Genomic DNA, 12,315 nt, shown 5'->3' with positions numbered 1-12,315 from the left:
GGGTAGGGGGGGTAGGGGTTGCGCAGCCGGGTACATCTGGTGGTGGTAGCTTTACAAGCCAAGCCGGGCGGCTTCCTTAGGGTGTTTGATAAAACAAAATGCCCTTTATTTTGAGGTACCTCCACCCCCAAAGTGGACAGGTAACTTTCAGAAGAAAGGATTTGAGCAACATCAGGCCAGTGTGATTTGGAACAGATTCTAGATGCTTGCTTGAATGAATGAAGACAGCCCTGTCACCACCCCCAAAAAAGCCTTGTCAACTCCAACTGGGCAAGTCCCTCCTTTGAAAGGAAAAATCCAAGATATGAAGGATCAGTGAAAGCATTTGCCAGCCTCTCTCGGCTTTCTGATCTGTGAGTTGGGGTGCTGCCCTCAGGCCTCAGGAAATTGGTTTAAGGGAAAAACGAAAACTGAAAATCTTCCTTCCCGTCTGGCTGCCTACGGCCGCCTGGGTATTTTCCACCTGAAGCACTGGGTTTTAGCTGGTCTGAGTTCCCTGGTCATCACAAAGCCCCTTAGTTGACAATTCCTGGGGTGGGAGCAGGAGGTAGCTATGCTTGGGTGGGGGTTTTCCGGGGTCAGACCTTCCCTTCCCTGCTCCTGCTGAGGGTGAGCTGTGCCTTCCAAGTGCCCTGCACCCACCACCACCAGCCCGGGACCCCATGGCTGCTCTCTTTGCCTTCCTACTTTCTGAACTCTCACTCAAGTGATAATGGCACCTCATTATTGTTGTTATTTTTTAAGGCAGAGTCTAAGAAGCTCGTGCCGGCCTAGAACTTACTCTGTAGCTGAGGACGACCTTGAATTCAATCCCCCTGCCTTCACCTCTTGTACTTACTGTACCACTTGCTGTGATGCAGGTGCGGGGGTGGGGGTAGAGCTCATGGCAATTGTACCCTATGCAAGCACTCTACCCACTGAGACGGATCTCCAGCTCTGGTTTTAGTTTTTTTTTTAATAGATCATATTTATTTATTGGCTTCTTGATTGATTGGTTGAGTAGGATCTTACTAGGTAGCTCTGGCTGTCCTGTTCATGATGTAGAGCAGGCTGGCATCAAAATTAGTTCATTTATATGGTCTTATTTATTTATTTTTTATTTGAGACAGGGTTTCTCTGTGTAGCTTTGGAACTTGCTTTGTAGATCAGGCTGGCCTCAAACTCACAGAGATCCGCCTGCCTCTGCCTCCCAAGAGCTGGGATTAAAGGTGTGAGCCAACACCTTCCAGCTAGTTTTTTGAGATAATAGGGTCCTGGTTTGTTAGTCCAGGTTGCCCTTGGATCATCCTGCCTGATCCCCCTGGATACTGAGATTATAAGCACGGACCTCCGTGTTTTTTTTTCTAGCTGTTTGTTAAGTATAATCTTTTCCTTTTTTTTTTTTAAAACCCAGCAAGGGAAATTAGCATTGATAGTACATCTACTGTATTGGAGACTGGACACTGGTTAAAATCTTCCTCATTCTATGGAAAGGCACAGGCTGGTATTGCCTCCTGGCTAAGCCATTTCCTCATCAAACCAGTTAACTTACTTTAGCCTCAATTTCCTCACCTGCAAAATGAGCAGTTTGGTGAGGCTCCAGGAAAGAAGGGAGGACTGGAAGTAAGCAGGCTCTTGCCGCTAACATTTATGGAGTTTTATGGAGCTCTCCCTGAGTAGGGCATCCTGCCAAGTACTTTACCTGCTTGCTTCAGGTGCTTATAGTGACCTCATGCATTAAGATAAGGCAACCGACACTCAGTTAGGGTGGAAGTTAAAGTGGTCACAAGGACAGAACCTTGGGATCATCCACAGGCAGTACCCACCTTTGCCAGCCCACTTCAGGGGTGTTGCTTTAAGTGAGCTGAGTTAATTGGTTCAGCTTGACTTTGAACAGCTGGGAAATTCTATTTTGTGTTTCTTCTGGAACAGGCATTGGCATGCAGGCTTCTCCGGTGTGGCTGCCTGACTGACCTGGCACTTGTATGTCACTGAAATTGTGCTTCGGTTTGCCCTTTGCTCCTTGGCACGGCTTTATTAGGAAGCCCCTCTTCCCTTACCCTCCCCCAAAGTAGAAAACTGGGTTGAATAGGCAGGCTGACAATCCATCTCGGTCTTTAGGGAGAAGGTTAAACAAGCCATCAGGCATCCCTGCAGTGGGTTCTCAGAGGCGACTTAATATGGAATCTAGTCAGGGATCATAGGAGGGAAGCTCAAACCAGAGTGGGACCTGGACTGGGGGGAGAGAGAGCTCTAACTCTGTGTGTATGTGTGTCCCCGTCCATCCGTCCGTGTCCGTGCGTGTCCCTCTCCTAGCAAGGAAGGGTCACCGGGCTTCTTGCTGGCAATCTCATGTCTCCTGGGACTGGGATAGGGTGGCAGTTGGTCTTGTTTTCTGCTCTGGTTTCCAGACTGAGCCCTGAGTTTCCTTGGACAGCTGATATGACTGACCCATTGTGGAAAAAGTTGTAGATCTTTCCCACCCAAATTTCAAAATTTGCTTTTTGGTTTTTGTTTGTTATGGCACTTGAGATGGACCAGAAGGCCACCTGCATGCTGGGCACGTTCTCCCCAACCCCTCCAAGCTTATCATATTCTAGGGGTTTCCATGTACACCTCCTTTTCATTTCTAAACCCTTGAATTCTCCACACATATTCAACAGAAGTAACATATCCTAGTCTTGGAATTCTGACACCATTATTAACACCTGCCCTCCCCCAATTATAAAAAACAAAACTGTGGACTCTGTCATAATGACTTCTGACCAAAATGTTTAAAATGAGGCTTATTGTGGGGCTTGAAGAAAAAGTTGTCTGGGCTCAGTTTAGGGGAACAGAGGGTTAAAATGAATACAGGTGGACACTGAGGCTCATGACTGTCTTCACCTACCTTTGCTAGAGAAACATACTAAGTCTTTTGAGTCTTGGTTTTGGAGGTCTCCACATCTCTAGCTCTGCTCGAATTCTCACAGCCTGGGGCTGCAGAGGTGTAAAGTGGGTACATTTCTTCCTCCCTCCCTTCCTCCCTCCTTCCCTTTATTTATTTACTGGTTTTCTGAGACTGGATTTCTCTGTGTAGCCCTTGCTGTCCTAGAACTCACTCTGTAGGCCAGCTTGGTCTCACAGAGATTCGACTGCTCTGCTTCCCCCGTGTTGGCATTAAAGGTGTGAGCCACCAATGCTCGGCAGCCAATCCTTTCTAATGGCTGGCTTGCTTTCTCAAGTTGCATTTAAGTTAAAGACTGAAAACAAAACAAAAAACCAAAACCACTAACTCAAATACCTAAGTCTGCCTTAGTTAACGGTACAGGTTAGAGTTTTACCAGTTAAAGTAAGTTTTCATTAGCTGCCTTGAGAGTTTTAATGGAGCTTTGGGATGCGCAGATGACACTGTCGTGGAGAACCGTCCCGGGGTAGACATTTATTTGCACGTGTTGAAAGGTTGAACGTGGGGTAGCAGAAGCTTCCAGGAGGGGCCTAGAGGAGGTGATGATTGTCACTTCTAAGTATTTTCCTGGGACTTTGCCCTATTTATAGACTGGTGTTTAAAAGAAACGCGGATGCTGCGCTTGGCTAACCTTGACCTGGGGCCAAAGGCTTTCATATTGAATTTGACTGTTTGCTGTTAAATTGAGCTCAGCCTCTGAACTCTGTGTGAGGTTGTGTTTGGAGAGGGGTACGTGGGAGGGAAGAGAAACGTGGAAGTTTTGGGGAGCAGAAAAGCCAGGCTTCTGGGAAAGAACCTATCGAGAAGTGAGGTGGGTGACCCGCCAGGAAGCATGGGAACAGCTATCTCTTTCCATTGTTTGCTGAGTCCAGTCCCCAGTTTCTCTGACTTGTCTGTGTCCATCCCTCCCTGGCCCTGCTCCTGTCTCACCTCCTCCCCTGCTCCTAGAATAAGGTGGAGAAGGTAGGTAGACTGAGTCTAAGCTGCCCTTATCAGAGATCTTTCTCTGCGTCATCATAGGCAGCTGGCTGCTTGCACACGTTAGAGCCTAGCCTATAGTACATTCTTGCTCAGAGCTGGCCTCAGTCACAGATGTCATTGCCCAACCAGAGTGTTTGGGATCAGAAGTGATTTGGATTTTCACAGATTTGGAGTGTCTGCAGCTACATGACCAGCTCGAGGACAGGGCCCAAGTCAAAACATGAAACTTTTGTTTCTTGTGCAAGCTGCACGCGTGCCCCACACAGGCTGCCCCACACAGGCTGCCCCACACAGGCTGCTCCACACAGGCTGCTCCACACAGGCTGCTCCACACAGGCTGCACGCGTGCTCCACACAAGCTGTACATGTGCTCCACACAAGCTGCACACGTGCAAGCTGCGCACGTGCTCCACACAGGCTGCGCAGTGCTCCACACAGGCTGTACACGCAAGCGGAGGGTGATTTTTATGGACTGTAGAGCACCTGTGTTTTGATTCAATCTATAAGGTTGGGTATAGGACTTTCCACTTGCCACATCACTTTTAGTGCTCAAAGTTTTGAATTTAGATTTTCAGAGGGAGGGTAGCCAGCCTATTCAGGACTATAACTCCCAGATCTTCTGCCATGGAGTGTTCCATGCACAGACATAGTGAACTTCTAAATGGTATTTTAAAGAATCAAAAGGACTTGTACATTATTTTATGTGTATGTATGTTGGTGCACATGAGTATGTATGCTATGACCACGTGGCTGAGGTCAGAGGGCAGCTGATGCCATTTGTCTACCCTGTGGATCCCAGGGATCAAGCCAAGGTTGTCAGGCTTGGCAGCAAGGTATCTGTACCCATGGAGCCATCTCACTGACCCAAGACTTCCTAGAGCACACAGGAGGGCCTCATGCATTGCATCTTAGGCAGACATGCCGTGCCACTGAGCAGCTTCCTCAGTCCTGAATTTATTTTTTAATTAAAAGAAAAAAAAAAACATAGTGTCTGAAGAGATGACTCAGCAGTTAAGAGCAAGAATTGTTCCTGTAGAAGACCCACGTTCAGTTCTCAGCACGCATGGAGCTTACAACCAACTATAAACTGTAACTCCAGTTCCAGGGAATCCTTGCTTTTTTCTAGCTTCCAAGGGTTACTGCACTCATGTGCACCCGACCCCCTGGGATGTAATCAAAACACTATAAGTAAATATTAAAAAAAAATAAACAGATGTCAGATTGTACTATCTTCACAGGTTCACACTGCTGGGATTCAGATCTGTATTAATAACCTTCTTTTTGTAGAACTGAAACTTCCTACCTAACGTATTCCCCCACCTTTTCTACCCTGCCACAGTAACCACCATTATGCTTTCTGTTCCTGTGGATTCGCGGCCCTCAAATATGTTGGGTAGACTGAATGGTGTGGTGTTTGTCTTTTGGTGTGGAATATGGCACAGCCATTAGAAAACAGTAGGGAGGCTCTTTAAGAGTTAAAGATAGCCCTGCCATATAACATGGTCTGGTATATGCCAAACAAATGAACTGCCACTGAGCCGCATCCCAACTGTCAACTGAGTATTTTATTTTATTGTTATTTTGTGTGGGTGTTTTAACTGCTTGCATATCTGTGCACCGTGTGTGTGAGTGGTGAATGAGGAGGCCAGGAGAGGACCTTGGGTTCCTTGGGACTGAGTTACAGATGGTTGTGAGATGCTGTGTGGCTGCCGGGAGTTGAATCCTGGTCTTCAGGGCTCTCAGCTGTTGAGCCATTTCTCTAGCCCCTCAGCTGAATGTTTTAAAGAGCTGGATGAGAGGCTGTGGAGAGGGGATGGCGGATCTCCCTTTCCATATCCCCTAGAGAGGTGCACTGCACGATAGTGCTTGGGCTGCAGCCACAGGCTAGGGAGGTGAGGGTCAGATGACAGAGCCTTGTGTGCTTAGCCAAAGAATTTGAACTCCATCAAATGTTTGCCGTTTTCAAGGAGGGGAGTGGACAATGTTACAAAAAGTTCTTTCCTTCACAGCCATTTACAACTTGCAAATAGTGGAATATTCTGACTGAAATTAAATTTCCGTAGGCCGAGCCATTCACCTCGTGAGTGTTCTGATAAGGACGCCTCCTCCTTCCTTTCCACTTGTGGTGAGATGGAGTGTGGTTTTTCCCAGAAAGCCACACTTCAGCCCCTTTTTTCACCCCAGCCTCCAGTTAAGGTGTCTCTTTCCCTGCTGTGGGCCCTTCCCTGTGGAGGTCCAGGTCTGGGGTAGTCTACCCAGACACTCCACTTTCTGCACGTGCCCTTTGTGTTCTTGAGAGGAGGGAATATTGAGCTCTGCACTGCTTCTTGAAGTCTATAGGCTTTTGTGGGGCTTAACCCCAAGCCACCGGAAACCTTAAAGGGACAGAGAAGGTGCCCTCTCTTGCTGGGCAGTATTTCTGCAGAGGAACATCAGAATCTGGAGGGTCTTTGAGCCCTTGAGCTCAGTCTTGCTGTGGAGAGGAAATTTACTGGGGTGTTGAAGTGAGGGGAAATGCAGGCTGAGGTGCTGAGTGATGGGTAGCAGATGGTGGAGGCTGGAGCGGGGGATAAGGTTGCGGGGCCTTGGAGATTTCGGTTCCCATGTCTAGAACCCTGTAAAAGAACCCCTTCTTTGGGGGGAATCAGGCTCTGAGCAAAACCCAGCCTCTGTCCTCAGAGACATCTTGGTCTGCAGGATTGGTGTTGGTGAGTGTGCGTGGAGCATCCAGTTGAGGATTGTGGACACATGGGTTTATTCTCTGACTCAAGAAGAGAGAGTGGTGAGTTGGTGTGTTGGCTAACAGGACTTTGAGTGTTCCATGTGCTCTTACCATCTATGCCGGGCACGGGACTGGCACACTATGTCCAGAACTGGCCTAGGAGTTACTGCTGTTTTCCTTGCCCGAACAGACAGAGCAAGGGAAAGGGCTGAGGTTCTCTCTCCTGTCAACTGAACCTTGGTCTTGCCCATGCATGGGAGAGCCAGTGGCTGCAGCATGGGCAGGGGCCAGGAGGAGATCATTACTGTTCCTTGTCTATGAACTGAGAGAACCACGGCCTTGCAGAGTCTCACTGAGTCTTTGTCCTGTGGCTTTCTGACAACAGGAGCAGAATAGATCACTGATGGCCTTCATGTCAACTTGGCTGGCTTTAGAGTCACCATGGAAATATACCTCTAGGTATGTCTGAGAGAGTGTTTCCAGAAAGGCCTAACTGATCAGGAAAAACACACCTTGATAAAGTTGGTATCATCACGCTGGGGCCCAGACTGATGAAAAAGGAAAAAGTGAGCTGGACCCCAGCCTTCGTCTCTGCTTCCTGACAAAGGACAACATAGGAACAGCTGCTTCATGCTTCTGCTGTCCTGCTTCCCCTTGCTGTGTACCCTCAAACTGGGTTACAGTGAGCCCCTTTAAAAAGTTATTTCTATTTTTATATGGGCACAATTTTTTATTTGCATGTATGTGCACCACATGACTGTCTTGTGCCCTGTCCACAGAGGTCAGAAGAGGGCTTCAGATCCCCTAGAACCATAGTTATGGAAGCCTGCGAGCCACCGTGTCAGTGCTTAGAACTGAGCCTGGGTCTTTTGTAAAAGCAACAATTGCTCTTAACCACTGAGCCATCTCTCCAGCCCCGACCCTTCCTTTTTCAAGTTGTTTTAGTGGACACAGCGGTGAGAAAGATAAATGGGTTCCAGGAATTGAGGGTAGTTTCTGGAGGTCTTTGAAACTGGTATGTGTGAGAAGCCCCAAAACGCTGGCTGTAATAGAGCTTATGGGCCAGAGTGCACACGCCTTCCCTGCCATGACAGCCTCCTGTTGCTCGCGACCTGTGAGAGCACCTGAGGTGTTAGGTGTTTAGTTACAGTGGCAAGAAGAGTAACCAAGACAACTACAGAGGCTGTAGTATATCTAGGGCCTCGCAACGAGAGTGAGGAAGACTGACACCTAGCCCTCAAGCTTGGAACATTTGCTATACATTTTGTTGTGTTGATAGTGGAAGAAACAAGGAGGAAGGTTAAGAAATGGAGAAATGCCACATTTGCCTGGGTGGAGTCTTCAGAATCTTTCGGTGCTCGGGGCTAAGCATCCAGGGTGTTGATGGCATGAGCGTGAGCAAGTTGTCTCCTCCTTAGACGGGACCGTAGCGCATCACTGTCTTCAGGCTCAGGCACTGTATCAGGGTACTTATACTAAACAGCAGGTGACCTAAGTTGCTCTCCCTACCCCCTTTCTCTGAGCATCTTGTCTCTGATCCCGCCTCACAGGCCTCACCAACACTGGGTTCTGAATGTAGAGGTTGGTAGCAAGGAAGATGGTGAAACCCAACAAGCCCATGTTTTTTGTGTCACCCACCATTTCCCATTCCTTTCAAATTAACTCACAGTTCACTCCATGATGGGCATAATCAATGCTTGAAAGTGTGGTTTCTCCCCTCCAGTCTCAAGCCTTGGTTAAATCTTTCCTCCCAGAGAATCCTGGGTCCAGGTGACCTCAGGACTGTCTTTCCTAGGTGTTGGCCATGCAGGGTTGGAGGCTACATTGAGCCCTCCCTAGAGGCAAAACAGTACCAACACTTCTGGGGCTCTCTTGGTGGCCAGGGCTCTTTGATTAGCTTTGCAATATGCCTTCTTTCTCCTCTCATCCATCTAAATATTTAGGCTTCCTGCTGAAATATTTAGGAAGGAATGTGTACTTCCCTGGCTGTTGTCACCCACTCCCGCATGCCCTGTAATCTAACTGCAGCTGTTTAACCAGTTCCTTCCTGCAAGGGGGATACTTGTTCGGAGTCCAGGAGAACCTGTGTAACTTGGAGGCTGGCCTGTGGGCCACCAGGAATCATCAGCCTTGTCTAGAGGACTGTGCACCCCATGGCTCCTCCACTTGTCTGAGCCAGCCTATACTTGGGGATGGTGAAAGGAAACCATTTGAGCCGTTGTGAAGACAAAAACCAGTCATAACTGGAGTCTTAATCTTGCCTACATACTCGTTTGTTCTGTGTGACCCCCGTCAGATTTTATTTACCACTCCATGTTCACCCATTTATTGAAGGATTGGAGTGCCTTTAAATTTGATCATTTAAGAGCTGAACATTTTTCTGTCTCCAGTCTTGTGCAACCAGGTCCAGTTCTCAAGATGTCCAGCATGAAGGTAAGTACCCGCTTCAAGTTCTGTCATACCCAGGTGCCCAGTGGCATACACCTTCCCATGGAAGTCTGATGAGGATCTTACCTCTTGCAAGATCAAAGCCAGGTGATTCCAGCCAGGTAAAGCTGTACTCCTTCCCTTGGTCTCACAAGTGTGGAGGGAAGTGATCGATGTTTATGGGTAGTGAGATGGCCCAGCAATGAAGGTGCTCACTCCTGAAAGTAGTCCTCTGACCTCTACATGTGTGTCGTGACTTGCACATATCCATACACAATAAAAAAATTTAAAGGCAATAAAAAGTTTATTTCTGTGCTGGATAGTTTTATGTTAACTTGATATAATCTAGAGCCATTTGGGAAGAGGGAACCTCAACTGGAAAAAATGTCCCCACCAGACTGGCCTGGGAGCGAGCCTGGGAAGGCACTGTGGGTGGTATCACCCCTGGCCTGGTGGTACTGTGTTCTATAAGAAAGCAGGCTGATCCAGCCATGGAACAAGCTAGTAAGCAGTGCTCCTTTGCATCAGCTCCTGCTTCCAGGTCCTCCCTCTCCAACTTCCTTCAATGATCAACAGTGGTGTAGAAGTATAAACCAAGTAACCTTTCATCCCCAGATTGTTTTTGATTGCGGTGTTTTATCACAGCAGTATAAACCCTAACTAAGACAATTCCCACCCCACCCTGCTCCTTCAAACTACATCTGGGGGCACTGGGTAAGAACAGACTCATTTTTTTTAAGTTGTATATGTGTGTGCATACAGTATGATAATTCAGTAAGGGTGCGTGATGTGGGATAGCAAAGAAGGGTAACAATGCTTCATACCCTTTGCGTTTCTTCCCACTTGGAGCCTTCAGTAATAAATTGTAAATTCCAGTCACACATGAGCCATGCAACCTAGACCACTATTCTACTTTTTTGTTTGTTTGTTTGGTTTTGGTTTTTTGAGACAGGGTTTCTCTGTAGCTTTGGAGTCTCTGTAGACCAGGCTGGCCTTGAACTCACAGATGCACATAATGCTGGGATTAAAGGCCTGCCCCACCACCACTGGCTGTGGTTTCTACTCAAGAAACTTGAGAGCACGTGTGTCCAAACCCTCCTGCAGCAGTTAAGAAGCACACAGGGGTGTGTGACTGGATCTCTTTAAGGAAGTAATGCCTAGTCCTGATCCTTCCTGCAATTTCGGGACTGCCTTTAAGGCTGTATTGTGGGGAAATTGGGATGGGCTGGGGTGGGCCAACTGTACGCGTGTGCCCCTGCCCTTGTTTAATCTTCAGAGCCTTGCTAGGAGGGGCTCTGAGAAGGCCAGGACTGTTTGCCTGGGAGGAGGAGGCTCTCTAGCTGATAGTCTGGTGTGACAGAGTTGAGCAGCCACACCGGGCTTTTCCACCCCTTGGCCTACCTACACAGGGAGAGAGTAGAAGTGTTTGCAGGGTGTGTCCTTACCTTTTCCATGGGTCTGCAGAACCATTCATTTGATTCTTCCATTCTGCCTCCTCCATGGGCCTGACACTGGCAGGGAATCTCTTTCCCCATAGCTAAATATTCTATCCCATTTGTTGGCTTGGAAACCAGGGCCTGGGAAGGAGTAACTAAAGGTGGTGACAAAACTGTCTTGCATGGTGTCTAGCCTGTTCACGTTACACGGCATTATACTCTGCAACTGTATTGGGCCGTATGCGTAGCTATACTGGGATGCGTGTGACCTGTGGGCTGAAGGTTGATGTTTTGGGTAGAGAGGCAAGTTCAGGTTAGTCATGCAGTACTGATTGTGGGCCTTTCTTCATAGAGATAATTCTTATCCCTGTTCACACACACACACACACACACACACACACACGCCCGTTTATGTCTGCACGCTTGTGTGTGAGCGAGTGTGTGCCTGCCATGTTGTAGCACGAACAGTCAGTCCTCTCATTGTTTCACCTGACTTGAGACCCGGTCTCCGCTGCTTCACACAGGAGGCTAGCTTGACCCTGGATTTCTGTCTCTGCCTCCCATCTCACTTCAGAGAGTGTTGAGATTAGGGTGGCCTTCTCAGGCGTGACCGAGGTCTTTACACTGCAACAGCCATCTTTGTAGCCCACCCACATCCTTATAGCATTGCCTGTAAGTCGCAAACGCAAAGGTGTTGATTGTATTTGGGGGTGCAGAGCCTGCTTCACTTCTTGTCCTAACCTGCCCAGCACACCTTTCCCTGAGATGGGGGGGGGGGGGCTAGCTTCCCTGATGCTGGGAGGAAAGGTAACTGTTGCTCCTGTGGGAAGCTCCCAGAGGTGTAGAGGAGACAGAGTCTGGGGCAGAAGGGACCTGTCTGAAACCCACTTCCTCCTCTCCTGGGGACTTCTGCAGCATGGGACTCTGCATCCCAGGAGCTGTGGACTGGTGTCTCCAGCCCGTCCTAGAGGTTGCAGGAGTGATTCACATTGAGGGCACCAGGCTGGAGGAACCTAGGAGTTATTTAACCAGCCTCCTGGAGCCAAGGCCCAGCCCTTTAGGAAAGTTACACAACTTGGTCTAAGACAACTGCTTACCAGGGGTGGGGACCTGCAATGAAGAGCATTTAGAGCTGGGGGGCAGGCAATTAAGGAAGGGCTTCTTGGGAACAGCGGCCTCAGAGGGCAGGTCAGGCAGTCAAAGGTGATGGCCACACCTGCTCTCCTGGTCTCTGCCCCCGCAGCCTGGTGGTATTTTGGCCCCCAAACTGGAAAAGCCTCAGGCCACTCTTCCCTCACAGTGGCCTGGGGCCCGGGTGGAGTAAGGAGGTAGACTGTTGATCTTGAGATTTCAGAATTCTTTCTGCTGATCCTGGTGGGCCTTGGTGCAGACAGGAGTGGAAATTGACCTTCCGTGGGAGGAGAGGTTTTCTGCAGCCCTGCACGCCTGTGGCACGTGGCCCCTCAATTGGCCAAGACCTTTGAAGTTTATGTTGTTGTCATTCCTTTTTAAGAGAGTCTCACTGTGTAGCCCTGGCTGGCCTGGAACTCACTGAGATCCTTCTGCCTCTGCCTCAGGAGTTCTGGAGTTAAAAGGCTTGTGCCACCTGGCCTGGTGACCTTTGGTGACCTTGAGATCCACTGTTAAACTACAGGTGACTTGAGGGAGGAGTTGCACTGACTGAGGTGAGATAAGGATTCTTGCACACAAGTTGAATAATTGAGCCAGGATCATCCAGCTAATTATCTGCTCTGCACACAGGCAGGAGTCTGGAGCCAGAGCACTGCTGCAAAGCTGTGCTGTATTTTTAGAGACTCGCTCCT

At 48.6% G+C, this 12,315-nt stretch overlaps 1 protein-coding gene across 2 annotated transcripts in view; it reads left to right on the top strand.

The window, feature by feature from the left end:
- Positions 1-12,315, top strand: part of Kcnk5 (potassium two pore domain channel subfamily K member 5) — a 40,995-nt gene that overhangs the window by 2,163 nt on the left and 26,517 nt on the right. The window lies entirely within an intron of this gene.

This window comes from Alexandromys fortis, unplaced genomic scaffold (assembly GCF_014885135.2).
Source record: "Alexandromys fortis isolate MF-2015 unplaced genomic scaffold, M_Fortis_MF-2015_v1.1 scaffold_233, whole genome shotgun sequence".
In the NCBI taxonomy this organism is placed as follows: Eukaryota; Metazoa; Chordata; class Mammalia; order Rodentia; family Cricetidae; genus Alexandromys; species Alexandromys fortis.
Note: the sequence above shows the minus strand (reverse complement) of the source record. Positions and strands in the feature narration are given on the sequence as shown.